This window comes from Ischnura elegans, chromosome 8, assembly GCF_921293095.1.
Source record: "Ischnura elegans chromosome 8, ioIscEleg1.1, whole genome shotgun sequence".
Classification (NCBI taxonomy): Eukaryota; Metazoa; Arthropoda; class Insecta; order Odonata; family Coenagrionidae; genus Ischnura; species Ischnura elegans.
Genome location: NC_060253.1, coordinates 16174482 through 16191044, shown reverse-complemented (window position 1 = coordinate 16191044; position 16563 = coordinate 16174482). Strand labels below are relative to the sequence as shown.

The 16563-nt window shown below is 39.5% G+C and overlaps 1 protein-coding gene across 2 annotated transcripts in view; it reads left to right on the top strand.

Annotated features, from left to right (window-relative positions):
- LOC124163225 overlaps positions 1-16563 on the top strand; it is a 794093-nt gene that overhangs the window by 42231 nt on the left and 735299 nt on the right. The window contains exon 1 of one of the 2 annotated variants that reach the window (XM_046539976.1): positions 8346-8759. The exons of the other annotated variant lie outside the window; for it this stretch is intronic. The gene's annotated coding sequence lies outside the window, so the exon portion shown is untranslated. Of the gene's footprint in view, positions 1-8345; positions 8760-16563 lie in introns of those variants that run through there. 2 annotated transcript variants of the gene reach the window in all.

Below are 16563 nucleotides of genomic sequence, written 5' to 3'. Positions count from 1 at the left end.
GATATCTTATTACGTTCAATTACAGCATCCATTTGCTTGTTGCTTTACCAGTTGTCCTCTCACGAGAATAACTTTATTTTTATCATGGTTGCTATGGTATGACGTAAATAATATCAGATTCATGAGTAAACCATGTATATTCTTGCATGTTCTTGTTGGTATTGCTTGAATATAATAATCAACCATCATCATAGGCAGGTATCACCATAAGACCAGAAGTCAAATGCAAAATATCAAATGAAATTTTTCAGAAAAGAAAGCATGGAAAACCAATTTTATTGTCCCTAAATGCGATGAAGTATATTTTGAGGAGCAACTTTTAAACTTTTGATGGAAATGGGGAGTATATGTATTTGGATATTTTCTGAAAAAATTCTTATCCATCGTATCCTTCTTCAATTATTCCCTCCTTGAAAACTTATTTCGCTTTTTCTTCCGCGAAAGGTCTTTTTATAATAATCTGCAGTTGTTTTTCTTAGGGCAGATAAAGGCCTTTTTTCCCAGTAGGGTTTAGAAATTCGATTTTTTAATCGCCTGAGTCAGAGTCACGTGGTCAGTAAACCTTGGTCATTTTGACGACGCTCTATTTTTACCTTACAATGAGGTTATTTATTCACTTTAAACCAATTTACTTAAAGTTTTATTATTGTTTACGTATTTTGTAAATTTTAAGTCATATGTCTTTCGTTGAAAATATTTTTTGATAATTCTTGTTACTATGATTTATAACAAATTTTTGATGCAAGGTGCTGGGGAAAAATATTTAAAATGCCATAAAATAAGTAATTTTTTATTGCAAAATGCCTTTTCAAAAACTTTGGAATTTTAATTTGGCGCGTCGTAAACATTACGAAGGTTTAGTGATTCAGGGTTAAGAAGCAGGAACCGGATTCAAAGGTAGAAAGGAAAACTGTTTGGAAGATAAGAAGTGAGACGGACGTATAATCGGGGGGGTAATGGAGGCCATTGATGAGGATGGAGTGCTAAGATAAATGGGTGGCACGGAAGGGATCTTCAAAAAGACAATCTATACGCATTATCACGTGGATGAAAATTAGGACAAAATAAATTAATATGAATGGTTCTCTTGGCTAAAGAGCATTGTATGGCATGGTATTTGGAGGAGGCGATCGACAGCCGAGGTCATTAGCGCCATCTACATCTACATAATAGCCTGCGAGCCACCTCTAGGGTGTTTGGCAGGGGGTGATCAATCACCAGCATGCAATTGGACTTCCACATGCACACCACACGGTCTAAAAACATTAAGCATACTAACAAATTATACTATGCTGTTAGAACTAATGATAAAATTCAGAAACATGCATTACGTTTTACGTAAGTTTGCAGGAAAGACTACAAGTCATCTAATCTATTCGTGAGTTCTAGCGCTGCCGTTATAATCTCTTATTGATCTTGGAAACAAGGCATTCTGAATCTGTCTGTTCTATAGTCTATCTCTCTTATTTTATTTATGTGATCTGATCTTTCGTAGTACGTTGACGTCCGTAAGATATGGCTAACTTCATTATAAAAGAAACTGTTCTTGAATTTATCTAAAAGGTTTAGTCTATTTTTCAATCTACGGTCTGACAGAGATTCCCATCCGAGTTTATCTAAGAGGTCAGTTATACTAACAAGACTATCGTAACGACTTTTCACGTACTTGGCAGCTCTTCTTTGCACGCGTTCTAACTACGTTTCTAAGCCTTTTTCATGAGGGCCCCAAACACTGGCAGCGTATTCTAAACAAGAGAAGGGTATGGAAGGCAGGGTGGAGAGAAACTCGGTGTTAGTATTAGTATATTCCTAACGAAAGGCGCCAAGGGAACCACGGCTTAACGTCCCATCCGACGGATGGAAAGGTATACTTGAAGTGTCCGTCTTACTACATTTAAGCAGGGATCGGGCAGTCTCTGAAAATTCTCTGCCACTGCCGGAATTTGAACCCAAGACCGCTGGTTGGAAAGGCAACATTGTAGCCACCACAACAACCCGATCATTTTATTAGTTAAAGATGAAAATATGCCTCGAATGAGACGCTTGAGTTCACTTGGTCTGTGCTGGAAAAACCCTAACCGGATGAGATAAATCAAATAATGTTGACAACCCCTATCAAAATTTACTTTCACTTCCAAATCCTTAATGTCTGTTCTTCTTGAAAAGCCATATTTACCCGAGAAATTTGATAAATTACTATCTGAAATTGTGTGTTGGACCGCCTCACGGTAAATAATTCGTAATGACAAGCAGATAAATTTCGCATGTGTTAAGAAAATGGCCGACAGGAGAACTTAGTGGATAACTGTGTCAAATCAATCTTGGGATTGATTACTGTTGTCGATGATGATATTAAATTAATATCTGAATAACTTATACCTTTCTATTAAGAGGTCACATCTTTCTGCTGTTATGATCCGCTGGATGACCGCTGTAGACAGGTTTAACTGGACAGAAGTTAATTCTCTAGTGTTTTCACCCGCATGAAATATATACTTTTGTTGCTATGGTCACTATGGGTAACTTGCCAAGGACTCATTTTTCTAGTATCATAGAGAAATTACTTTTAGTTCCTCCATCAAAAAATCCCTCATCAACATGTTTGTACACTATTGAAAGGAAATTGTTGGTATTTTCTCCAAAAACGATCCGTTTTTTAGTGTTTATTATTGAATTTTCAATTATGCTGTGCAATACAGCGTCATAACCCAGGGATAGAAATGAATTTTAGCTATTTTTTTACCATTGTGGAGTACCTATAGAATTATTCCTAATAATTGCTTCTTCAACTAACTTTCATCTCTATGATGAGTTCAAAACGAATATTTTTAATATATCGAATCAGTAACTTGCTAATTTTCTCCCAATTTTTATGCACAATGTTTGTACACTATTGCATGGAAATGTGTCAATATTTTCCCTGAAACGATCCTTTTTTGCCATTATTGTGCTCTCAATTATGCTGTCAAATACAGCTTCATAACCCAGGGGAAAAAATAAAAAGTCGAGGAAGTGAAACGGCTTGGTGTCCTTAATATGTACTCTGTTGATGGATTTAATTTTATCTTGCGTTTAACTTTTTTCTATGTAGAAAAAATTTATCACCAGCGTGTTCACACTATTTCTTGTCGATTCATTTCTTACGATGACCTCATTTTCTGTAATTAGCAGTTGTTTATCCGTCAGATAACAAGATAATAAATTTCCCTCTGAACTATTTCCCCTCATTCTCTATTACTCACACTGAGACATTGCACAACTTATGATATCCTCGCAAACTTTATTTCAAATTGGACGTCGGTGAAAAAAGAAATAAAACATCCATTCAAATTCGCTTCGAGTACGTCGGACAAAATCATTAAAATCGTGTTCGATTATGGAGGAAGGCCTTTCTCGTGTCACTTCGCTAATGAGGGACTGCATCGCACTTTAATTCTTATTCAAGTTTTTCAGTTTGCGATTTCAGATATTCCTCAGCTCCGTCTCCTTTGTTTTTGCTGTCTCCGGAAAGACTGTGAAAAAGAGAACATTAAATATTAACTTTCGCCGCCGTAGCACATTTCTCTTGGACTCCCCTGAGTAATTCTATATCACGTCTTGGCAAGCATGCAACTAGAGGCGTCCTCAGTTAAGCTTTAGGCTTTCGCAGCTGTCGCCTTGTGATACTCTTCATCCACTCATTATTTTTCTATCAGAATAGAATTTTCATCAACTCAACGTTCCTGCTGTGAGAAAAAATCTGTCGCTTAGTACCACCTCCATTTTTTGCTTGAAAAATATAGAACACGTAAATATACTTTTTTTTAATGTTGATTTATTATTTCATTACTCTAAAAAATTAACATACATGCCATTTTAACCCCTTGTAAAAGCACATAGGTCTCTAACTTTAAATTTAAATAGTGACTCCGTCAACCAGAATAACTCCTTTTATGTTTTAAATGAAAGAAAAATGATCCATGAAATGAGCCGTGCAAAAGTGTATTCGATATTTTATGTTTCTCGAACTGTGCTACAAGAAGACTGATGGAAGCAAAGTAACCATTAGTAGTTTTCTGGTAATAATAGCTTAAATTCCGCCTTAAAGAGTACTAATACTTTCCCTTGTGCATAAATATATATAAGGAATTTGAATTGTCACATAAAATAAGGCACTTCGCTTAGGCCGTCTAAATGGGAGTGGGTGAGTCAAATGATGCAGTGTTCCGGTCTGTGATTACATCTCGGAGGTTACGACCAAACATACGAAAAAACCCTCGACCCACTCCTTGGTGATGCGGTCTCTCCAAATTACCTTCGGCCATTATTATAATGGAAATATCGAGGATATTATAATGATGATGATGTCCAACTATACTTAACCATGTTTATGCTGTGGATGGTATTAACATAAAGGCAGAAGACGAAGTGAAGTACCTGGGAGTTACAATAACCTTGAACCTCCCGTGGGGAACACATATGAGGAATATTTGCGGCATAGCCCTGAAGAAATTTGGATTCGTCAAGCGTATTGTGGGAAGATTTTCGGATGAGAAAGTAAAAGAAAGGTGCTATTTCGTACTCGTCCGACCGCACCTTGAATATACAGCCAGCGTATGGGATCCGGTGCAGAAATACTTCATCCGCGAACTGAATAAAATACAAAGGAAGGCTGCGCGGTTCGTCAAAAACCGCTACGGGCGTACACACAGCGTTACCCAGATGTTAAGCGAATTAGGCTGGGAGCCGCTAGAGACTCGGAGGCTGTGCGCTAGGCTTAGATTGCTTGAACAATTAAGAATGGATATCTTTAAGAGCCAGGGGCGCAGCTAGGAATTAAGGCTGGGGGGTTTAGGTGCAACTAATACCGTGGTGTGTGGGGGTATGGAATACTCACCAGGATAAGCGGTAGGTACGAGATTAGTAAATTGCGGAATTTTAAGATAAATGGTTCAAAATGGTGGGTTTTACGGTTGTCTGAGGGATGTTTTATTCATCCTTACACTAATCTATTAGTAATATCAATCCAATTATGTAAAATGGATTAAACTTAAAAATTTCTTTGAGCTCTGGGGGGGGGGGGGTTATCCCCTAAACCTCGCTGCGCCACTGTTAAGAGCGACACGTAGAACATAATATTAGAGCCACACTATACTGCCAGGTCCGATAGAAGCGATAAATTAAGAGAGATTTTTTGCCGAACGGATAGATATGGGAATTCGTTTTTCCCCCGAATCATGTAGGACTTGAATAAACGCTAGTCCCAGCGAGGACCGCGTTAGAGTACTTCATTTTTATGTGTAAACGGCTGGTGTCCTAACACCCCCTACCACACGCCTTTTAGGCGGCTTGCGGGGTATTATGTAGGAAGACTTGAAGACATCACTCCCACGACGAACATCTGACGGCAACCCCTGTAGTTACGTATTAACGCCAACGGCGGCGTTGCGCGGACAAGGGTTTGTTTGTTTGTGTGATTCTCCTCCTCCTATCCGTTCGCGCTCTTCCTTACCCCTTACCATCCTTGTCACCCCTCCAACACTCCGCCTTATTTATTCTCGCTTCACTTTCCGTTTGAGCTGTAACGTTCACGAGTGAATCGCTCTTATCGAACAGTTCATCACCATGGAAGATGAAAGAAAGTGACTGGACATGGTTGTTCAAGTCATAAGTAAGATTTAAGCATAGAAATGGCGAATGAAATCAACATTTTAAGGAAACTGAAATGGTTCTCCTTTTAGTTTTTTAAATCATTTGCTTGAAAATATATTATTTTCAGTAAAAACATTTGCGATTTTTGCTTATAAGGGGGGGGGGGGCAGCTGCCCCCTCCTGCCCCTCGCTGGGTACGACCATGTGACTGGACAGCAGAACGGAGAGGATTGAAAATTGCCCCCCCCTACCCAGTGACGTATGGCAAAATTAGCATTGCCTGAACGCACTTGTCTTAAATTTTTTAGAGGTGAAATATTACTCTGTGTGTATTTTTAGTACTAGTTATTATTTACATTTTATAGCAATTTTTTTGTTTTTTGGTTACGAATGTATGTATCAGAAATTTTGAGGCAACAAAATTGATAGAAGTGTTCTTGGACTGTTATGTCTTTTCTTGACCAGCGCCGCTATGTCGTTACGGCGAGTTCGGGCACCTTGACACCTCTTCTCCTGCCTTGAATGTGTGAAGTTCAGAGGCTTGTGGCATACTATTAGTTCAGGGTTTTACTTTCTTCTATCCAAACCGACTAACGGATTGACTCAGTGACTGACTGAGTGAATTGTCCGTTTTAAATGAACCATAATGAAAAAAATGAAAGTAAATGTAATATAAAAATTATGTTCATGTCGATCATGCAGTTCGTGGCGATTACATGGTTCTCATGTTGCATGAAAGGAAATGATATTGCAGGGAAAAGAAGTAATGTAATTGTAAAGAAGTAATGTAGCTCATTGTAATGTCCCACTTGCCCCACACTAACAAGGATTCTGGGTTTAATTTTATGCGGTGTTATTAAAAGAAATATTAACGAATGTATTAATGATGTGTAGAGATTGAGAAGGTGGGTATGCCGTACTTTAAGAATATAAGAATAATATTTCAGACTAATTTTGGAGTAAGTAATGGAAGTGAAACATTAAAAATAATAGCAATTGCAACAATAACAATTTTACATTTTTCTCTCGAAATCCTCTTCAAAAATCTCTACTCTCAAATCCGCATAATTTCTTAAAATCTGGTGATTCGCCATCGGCATAATTTATTGCAACGCGAAGCTCATTTTGATACCCATTGTTCATTGAGTTAAAATTTATTAAGTTTTGTATCTTAATTGATCAACTCAACTCTAATGTTGAGTTTAATTGAAATAAAATGCATTAAAAACTACTTTTGTCTCTTAAATATTTTAATTCTTACTTTCATGAAAGGACATTGCCACCAAACATTTACTTCGTTCCGGAGATGATAGAGAAATGCGAACTGGGCATTTCATAAGTTTAATTGGAAGAGCAAGTTACGGACATGGGTCTATCATAAATATACACATGTTATTGATGTTTTAAATTATTCATTAAAATCTAGCTTGTATTAATGTAGTGTTTAATTAATAAATTAATTAGATATGTTAATTTAAATTAGGAAAAGTCACAATAATTATTGCGTTGCCATGGATGTGAAGTTGTTGAAAAAAGAGAAAACTTAAGATTCTCAATTAGGGAATTTTAGTTGCAAAAGCTGTTGCTAATATATAATATCTCAATTAGCCTATACGTAAGAGTTGAGTTATTAAGTTAAAAAACTCTTTTTATTCAAACCATATGAACAATGACGATCAAAATGTGCCTCATATTGCTGTAACTTTCGCCGAAGGTGAATAACCAGTGGGTACTTAAAAAATTATGCAGATTTTTGAGTTGAGATTGTAAAAATGCATTTCAGGAAGAAAAATGTAAAATGGTTACCATTTCAATGGGTTACATTTTTTAATGTGTCACTTGTATTAATTCTGCCAAAGGTGTCTTGAAATAAATTTTATTTAATCTTCTTCAATTATTTCATAGCCTCCTTGAAATTCTCCACGTGTCACCGCTATTATTTTTAACTACCAACGCGCTAGGCCAAGAATACAAGCAACCCCTGTAAGCAAAATGAAAGCATTCTTGGCCTTTAATAATTGTGACTTTTACCATTTAAACAAGGGCGTACCCAGGATCATAACTAGGGGGGAGGGCAAGCCATTGTCTAGGGGAGGGGGGGGGGGGCAAGCCAAGTTGTGACATTTATTCAGTTTATGAGATTATTTCCTTGAAAAAATAGTTTTATTTTAGTTACATATCTTATATTAATACATATCATTTTTTGTGGGTTTAAAGAATTTTTTTTAATACTTTGGTTTCAATTCAGTACTGATTTTTCTAACAGACTTTTGCGATTTTTGCTTCTAGGGGGGGCAGCTGCCCCTCTCCTGCCCCTCTCCTGCCCCTGGCTGGGTACACCCATGCATTTAAAAATAACATATTCAATACAATAGTACAATTGACTCATTTTGCTCTTGCGGTTATTATGGCTCACTGGGAACGATTTGTGAGAGCGGATCATCGATTCATGAGCCAAATCGCGTGACTCGAATCATCGGGATGAATCGAAATGCCCACCAACCTTTCCTTTCCGTTCCAACAGTCCGCCATTCCCTCCCCTCCTTCAAAGTTCTCCCCCCACCCTCCCCTCCCCTCTTATCCTTCCCTGACCCCTCCATTCCCCCCCCCCTAAAATCCCCCTCTCCTCCACGCCCGATACCACTGCGTATACCTCCTCCTTTCACTCCCATTTTTCACGTTCCTTCCTTTTCGAACCCCTTCCTTCCCAGTCCACGCGAGACAGTCTCACAAGACGGTGTGTGCGCTCCCTTCAAAATTCGTTACTTTCCAACTCTTTCCCCTGAAAAGATCCCTCTCCTTTTCATCCGCCAAAGCATTCCTCTTTCTATCTCCCTCTCTTCTTCCATTTCTCCATTCTCGCGGTGTTTTCGTTTCTGACGTGTGTTTCACGTGTGATATTTAAATATATATAACGTGTTTTTGGCGCGCGGACCCAAGGAGTGGTGAACTTGTTATTTCATCAGTGGCTCCCTCTACTTCTCTCTCCTATCTCTGTATCTCTTCCTTCCGGGATGCGAACCAAGGACAACCGTGGGTGTGCCTAAGTGGAGGAGGAGGAATATATATAAATAAACACAAACACAACGTGCGCGGGAGATTGTAAAGGGAAAGTGGCAGTCATTTCGGTAATGTCGCGTCGGATTTTTTTGCTCATCTCCTGGTTTGCTGTTTGTGAATGTGGTGCCTGTCGTGAGAAATTTTGCCCCTCCTGTGCAAAAATCCTTTTTTTCACGCTTCGCAATGAGAGTAAAACGTTGCTTGATTCCACGCGCTATGTCAAAAATCTTCATCTACGAGTTGCCATGCAAGCCACCACCAGGGTGTGTGGCACGGGGTGATTAAACACCAGGCATGTTGGCCTCATCCTAGCCTAAATCAGACACGCGCTCGTTCGTCGGATACAGGCCAAGGACTAAGGACAACGACTCGCGGTCATGGTAGAAACTAGGAGAGTAATGAGGACACGAACATGCTACCATGCAAGTAAAACTTCTTGATAAATATAGAAAAACTAAAATTTGGCGTAGTTAGTGATTTATACACGAGTGGTACCATTACAAAAATTCATGCGGATTGCTAGTATTTTCAAATATAATAAATTAACAACTACAGATGCAGAGAATATTTGACCAAGTCTTTAAGTTCGAGTCAAGCTATATTAGAGCTAAACTATTGGAAGTATTAATGTCCCTTATTGTACGCGGAAAGAACGAAACTAGGGGAGCATGTTGGCCGAGTTAATTGAGCATTGGGTTTGTGAAAAAAAATTGGGTACAGGGCTCGAATCTGGGTAATGTCACTGAGCATCCTTGAATGCTGAGGGTCATGGGTTCGTATCGTGGGTGAAAACGCCCAATACAACAAATGGAAAACCTCGCGCTACTTCGAGTTGGCTCAAAAAAAACACAATGGGCACACTCTCCTGATTGTTACATGATCACACCACAGTGACGTAGTCCGTGGTTACCCTCAATCGTCCAAACCAATCTTTAGTTTGAATAACTCGGTGATTGCATGGCTTCATACTTATATGATCGTATTAATGAAGTGTTCTCGGCTTTCGCACCACGTCAGTGATTATTATTGCATCACTCAGTGAATTATGACAAAATACATTTCCTTACGTTCGGTAGGATAGCGATGTTCAGGGTGTCTACAGGAACCCAGATCGGTTTACTTTGTGATCGAGTGAGGAACGCCTGTGGCTTGATTCGAGATGAGTTCTATCCTAACCTGTCGAAATCAGTGTTCGAGTGCCTGGTGCCACTATCGTGATATCACGACGTGCTGCGCATAAATGTGGTACGGTCTGTGGAATTTAAGTTTTTCCCGGCGTATAGTTTGAAGAAATAATTCTCGTGTTTCCCACCCCGGGTGTGATTATAGGCATTTGCCCCCAACTTTTCGAATGTTTAATCTGCCATCATCTTCAGAGATAGAATTTGGCTCCACATTCTACCCCTAAAGACTCAGCCTTCAACACGTTGAGACCAATTACCCAAAACACACTCAGTGGAGAATCCTAGGATTATTCTTTTGGTACGGCCGTTTTACACGTTTTTACTACTTGTACCATCTGACGTGTGTACGAAGGCGCAATCAAAATTCCGTCGTGTAAAGCGGTGAATTTCTGGAACACATGCGAGAATTCGTGGGCGTGAGATGGTAAAATAGCCCGTTCTAATTTCGTTCATGCATTCGCGCAATTCCACGCCGTTTTAGAAATTAATGCAGTTCTAACCTGCGCAATTGCGTGCCTCGTGTAAAACGGCCAGTACAGTTTACTTGGCGACGAAGCGTGGAATCAAATCAAGTTTCACTTTCATTGCGTGGCGTGGCGCTTCTTTCTGTTCTGCTGTCATCTGCTTGCCTCCTCTGTGCTCCTTTCTCTTGTCTTTCCCGTGCCTTTCGCTCCTGTGTTTATTCCTGGTTCCTCCTCCTCCTCCTCGAAGCTTCTCCGCGAAAATGCGTGTCTCTCGCCGCCGAGACTCGTCTGTGCGCATGCGCCTGCTGTTGCCTGGCCAACCGCCCACCCCCAACGATCCCTCCCCAAATGCCGAATGCGTGCTCACTTGCCTGCCTTTTGTCGCGATGCGACGGCCCGCGGTCGAAATAAACGACAGCGTGTGCGTGCCGCTGGTGCTATTGCGCCCAGAGTTGTTTTCGACCAAATCAGCGCCGTAACTAAGGTTGAGGGGGTTGGAACAAAGTGCCCCTCCCACAGGACCCTTGAAAAAAAAAATATATACGTACCGCACCAATGCTGCTTTTTTGCAATAAAGTAATTGAATGTTTTATATTTAAATTGGCATGTCTGATTTCTTAAAATGTATAGTTTATCTGCATAGTTGAGGATGCTTCATTAGGATCTTAAGTTAAGTCTTGGCCTTAGGTAATATTAGAAAAAACATTCATCTTATCGCCAAACTTTCGTTCTTTGTAGTAAACATCTCGAGGGCTTGAATGCGAACATCATCATAAGATGTATTCAGGTCAGTACCTGGATGGCTACCATGTTTTGAAACGGAAGTCGTGATGATGTTCGCATTAATGAACGAAACAGTGACGATAAGTTGAACGCTATTTAATATTATCTCCGGCCATAACTCCATAACCTTTCTGAAGCCTTAAAAAAGTGGTGATAACAACAATTTATACCATGTTTCTTTCGTTAATGCACTCACTGCAAAGTAAAATTTCGTGTATATTTCCCGTTATGTTGGTATAATTTCTGTCCAATCTGATGCATCCCCTAAAGCCAAATCGTACTTATGCCATGGAACATGTCATCTGAAAGTTTATTCATTTTCCTCGTTTATAATTTCTCCCTGATTTCGTCATTGCCTAAAATTTGATACCAATACCAATACCAATACCAATTTTACTCTATAGTTGCTTTAACGTATGGTAAATAATTGATTCATTTTCCAAATTTCTAACTCTGCTTTCTGTCTTGACCGACACGAGTTTTTCTTTTTATTTGCTCGTGAGAAGACAGCAGCTTATATTCCTACCCTGTTTATTTTAAGGACTATTAATTGGTATAATATTTTGCTCTTGATTATTATTCTCGAATTGCATTTTGTATTTTCCCCGAACCGGTCTTTCTTCTGACTAAGCAATCATCTCCGAGTAGAGAAATGGGGATTTGACCCCCCGCTGAGGGCTGTGGCAGAATAATTAAAATCGCTATTCTAGGCGCTCTTATTATCCTCCCTGTGATAGTGACCTATACGTAATCCTTGGTGTCTTAATACCTTTCCTCCTCACTGTAGATGATTGCTTAGTTAATCGAAGAACCAATTTGGGCGATGTTATTTTTTTCCAATTTTCACTTAATTATCCTGTGAGTATTGTTTTGATTTTCCTATCTTCAGACATTGTCGCATATGATGGCTTTATTTTTCATGAATTATAAATATCATCACTGGATATATCGGTAAACAAAATATAAAAATGCTGCAGAGAAAGTTTAAGAGATATGTTTTACCAATTTATTCCCCAACAAGTATTCAGGAACCTTGATGATAATCGAGTATAGAGGGAGGTATCATGGCGATGACTTGGGCAATAAGTGTCTTTTATATTATAAATGTATTCTACTGGTTAAGGTTGGTTTTCAAGGGGCATTTGCGAATCACTTTGGCCTTCTCTATTCCAATCTTGGGCCTCCCTCTTCCCTTTATAATAAGGCCTATTCCCTTCCATTCTATTTACAAACCTTTTCTCTTCCGTCCCCTTCTACGCCAATCTTTCTTCCCTCTAACAAGTTTTTTAACATCCCCTCCTCGCTCGGAACTCCGTCAAAACATTCTGTCTCCTCCGTACATCCCCCAGAAGTTTCCCCTCATCGCTCAGCAAGACTTTAGACTGAGACTTTTTTCTGAGGGTTTGGATATTATATAAAAGTATTCCACCGCAAAGGTAGGTTTCCATATAGTATTGAAGACGTATTTCGGCAGCCTCCCTTTCCTTCATGGACTTTCATTCTTCAATTCTCAATACGGCCTTCTCCCTTTCATTCTATCTAAAAAATCCTTTTCTCTTCCTTCCTATCCCTCGTTTATCTAGCATTCTACCCTCTAACACTGTTTTCAACATCCCCTCCCCGCTCAGCACTCGCTCCATCCATATCTTCCGTCTCCTCCGTATCTCATCTAGAAGCTGAATCTCTTCCCCCACCATGTCCAGCACTTCATTATTCCTCCTTCTTTCCGTCCAGTTCACCTTCTCCATTCTTCGTCGCACCCACATTTCGAACGATTCCAATCTTTTCTCATCATCCTTCCAAAGTGTCCATGTTTCCACACCATAAATCGCTACACTCCATATCACACTTAACTAGCCTTCCCTTAATGCTCTAACATTGCGAGCCACTAGTCATCTTTGCCGTGTTCATGATCGACTACTTTGCAATTCTCTTCCTATATATGCAATTATCATCCTATATTTTCAATGCAATTCTCATTCTATGTATCTTGATCACTATCGCGATCACCAGAGTGATCGCTCGAAAAATGATCGTCGCCGGCAATTGTTTTTCGCGTTCGCGATGAGGATTCCCATCGCTATTTTTCATCACTAGTCCGGTCGCTTTTTCCGTCGCTAAAACCGTCACTAAAACCCCATATCAGCCAATCGGAACGCATGCCCGTATGGAGCGATTGCAGCGCAACGTTTGACAATCGTGGGAATGACATAGATAAACATATTGTAATAATAATGTATATTTTCGCTATGCGGGTCCTATGACAACGAGCTGTGATATCGGAAATGATGCGAAAAGCGACGGCGGGAGTACCGTGTGATTCAGAAAAATGATCACTAGAGCGATCGCTTTTCGCGATGGGAAAAGTGATCGCGATAGTGATTACTTTCGCGACGAAAAAAATGATCGTTTGATTCAGGCTTTACTTTTAACCAGTGCGTAACTAGGGATATGCTTTGGGGGGTGATGGGTGGGCCTGGGGTGGCAAACCCCCCCCCCCACAGAAAGGGGAGTCCTGGAAAATTTTTAAAAAGTTACATGCCTGGAAATACATCTTACATCATTTTGGCATTTAAAAGTTAACTTTGAGCAGATGCAGTTATTGTATGTCAAAACTAGACAATAGTTTTAAATATTTTTTCAATTTCTCTGAGGCTTTAGGGGGGGGGGATCTATCCCCCCCCTCCCCCCCTGGGTTACGCCACTGCTGTTAACGAACGAAAATCGCTAAGCTCATAAAAGCACGACTAACCTAAGCGGCTGCCACGGGCGAAGTAAGCAATGAATGCAATTAATAATTTTATCTAACTTCAGGGGCATTTATACTAACATATATATTAAAAACAGTTGCCTATCGCACTCCCCAAGCCCGCGAAATTCAAAAATTTGTTTCCCGTTATTTTGTGAACACAACTCGTCATCTCTTCGCGGGAGCATCAACCCTTGCCATGGCCACGAGGCGTGCTCAGATGAGTAACTCAGTGGGGAAGCACATGATTTTGTTGCGTACGGCCCAAGGAATGGGAGTTTATGAGGGTGGAAGTGCCAGAAGTTTTAATGCTTTTGAATGCCATTGCACGAACGTATATATATTCTGCCAGAGTATGCGTGCGTTAGAGCGTATGTTTGTTTACCCCGTGAGTATGTATTTGTCTGACTGTGTTAGCCCGACCTTGCGTGCTTCATCGTGACTTCTCTCCATTCCGCAGGCTACGCCCTCAGTTGTTTTATTTTTAATCTCATGGCTCAAGTTTTTTTTTTCTTCTCTCCTTCCGCGACCGCCTGTGCGATGAGTCTGTTTCAGGTTATGTTTTTTTTTGTCGTGGCGCCTTGGTGGGCGAAAGTCGGAAAAAGTTTGGAGTTATTTCTGTCTTAATCCGGTGGAATTCTAACGTATCAATAAATAAAATGTTACATGCAATTTTCCACAAATTCATTAATTTTCAAGTCGCAGACAATTTCTTGAGATGATTCTTTGAATGAAATACTTCAATTCGCCAATAATATATTATTATGAAATTGAAGATGATTCGGACAGTCAGTGCGAGCGATATTACAAAAATAAAATTACATATACTACATGATAATGAGTAGTAAAACATTTCTGAGTAGTAACATAACAAAAGTAACTTCATTCAAATATCATGGAATATTTTTTGCTGCTGTGACCAAATTCTTTAAGTTTTCTAATCTAAATTAACTGTAACAATGTAACTCAGCAACAAAATGCAAAAAACTTCACGATATTTAAATTAAGATACGTGCATTTTTATAACGCTAAAGAATGTTTTGAATACTGTTTATCATATGTGTGTAAGTAATTCTATTTATGTAATATTTCTGAATCATCCCTTACATGTCAGCTATAAGAACATTTCCCTCTTAATTGAATTAAACATTTTTTTGGCTCGCAGCATGTTGTCTTCTTGCCCTTTCTTTCGCCGAGAAGCAGGAGAAGAACCTAATAAGCCGTTTTGGCGTCCACACTTGCCATGTTGCCCGCTCATCAATTGCCACTCTTCTTTTCTCTTCCTCCTCCGCTCTCTATAGTAGCCGCTGTCGCCTGTCCTCTTGATGCCCAAATGCAGGTCAAAGGAGAGAATCCATTTGGTTGAGTGCTAACACGTGCTCCGTGCCGCTGCGCGCGGTGGCCATGTTTCCCCTCGCCCCCTCCCACTCTCCTCCGAATCTCGGAAGGAACTTGGCTTTATGGCGATGTACGGGGAGCACCTCGCGGAGGAACATGTCCCTATCCTCGTAACCTCTCTGACCTCACCCACGTGGAGATATCCTTCCGGGCTGGCCAAAGTGCCTCAATGCCGAATCCCATTTATTCACGAACACGTGGAAAGTGATTTGATGAATTTATTCAGTATCAGCGGTAGTGAGACAATGGGCTGGTTCACCAATTAATTTTTTTATTACAAAGAGAGCCAATAGATTAGATAGAGAGCAAATAGAGCCATTTCGGATGAGAAAATTTTCTATTTGCCATGTTTACGATGTTTGGGTATTTTTCTCCTACGGTCGTCGCAATCACAGTGAAATATTATGGCTATTCCTTTATAAAACCCTCTCCTCAGAATGACCCATGGCCACATAGCTACTATCGGCTTCAAATTGATGTGCCGCTGTAATTTGCAAATTTATATATTGACTTCAGTGCATGCCATAGTAATGAATAATATGTCGTTTTAAAGGAAATTTTATTCTAAATTCTGATTTATTTTTTGTTTTGTGAAAATTTCAAAAATGTAAGCACGCGAGTGCAATAAATGTCTCCGCGCACCATAAAATTAGCCGTTCTGTCAACTTCATGAACTTTGTAACTCAACCTAGGGAAAACTACTACTACGTCTACAACACTCATCTTCCACAATAAGTTGCAAACATTAATGTAGATTAATAAAATGGCTTTCGCGTATTTTTAAAAGACATATTTTGTTGTAAAATAACTAAAATATTTAAATATAATCTAGTCCTACCGTTTCTCCCGAAAGAAAAAATAAAACTGATAGAAACACTTCTTAATTTATTTGCAATTTTTCTATCGGCTAATTTTATGATGCGCGGAGTCATTTATTGCACTCGCGTGTCTTGATTTTTGAATTTTTCATAAAACAAAAAATAAATCAGAATGGAGAATAAAATTTTCTTTAAAACGACGTATGATTCATTAGTATGGCACGCACCGAAGTTCAGTTATAAATTTGTAAAGTACAGCGGCACATAATTTTGTCGTTGACAGTAAATCGTGGCGTAAAGATATCAAAATCCTCGACTCCAATCGTACATGCATCTTATTTATACATAGTAAGCATCCATATTGAAATTCCGCTTCGCATCATAGGCGGATTTAGGGGGAGTAGGCAATTAGACGCGAGCCCCCCCCCCTCCCCCAGGCGCTTAAAAAATAGAAAAGAGTTTTAATACGGTTATCA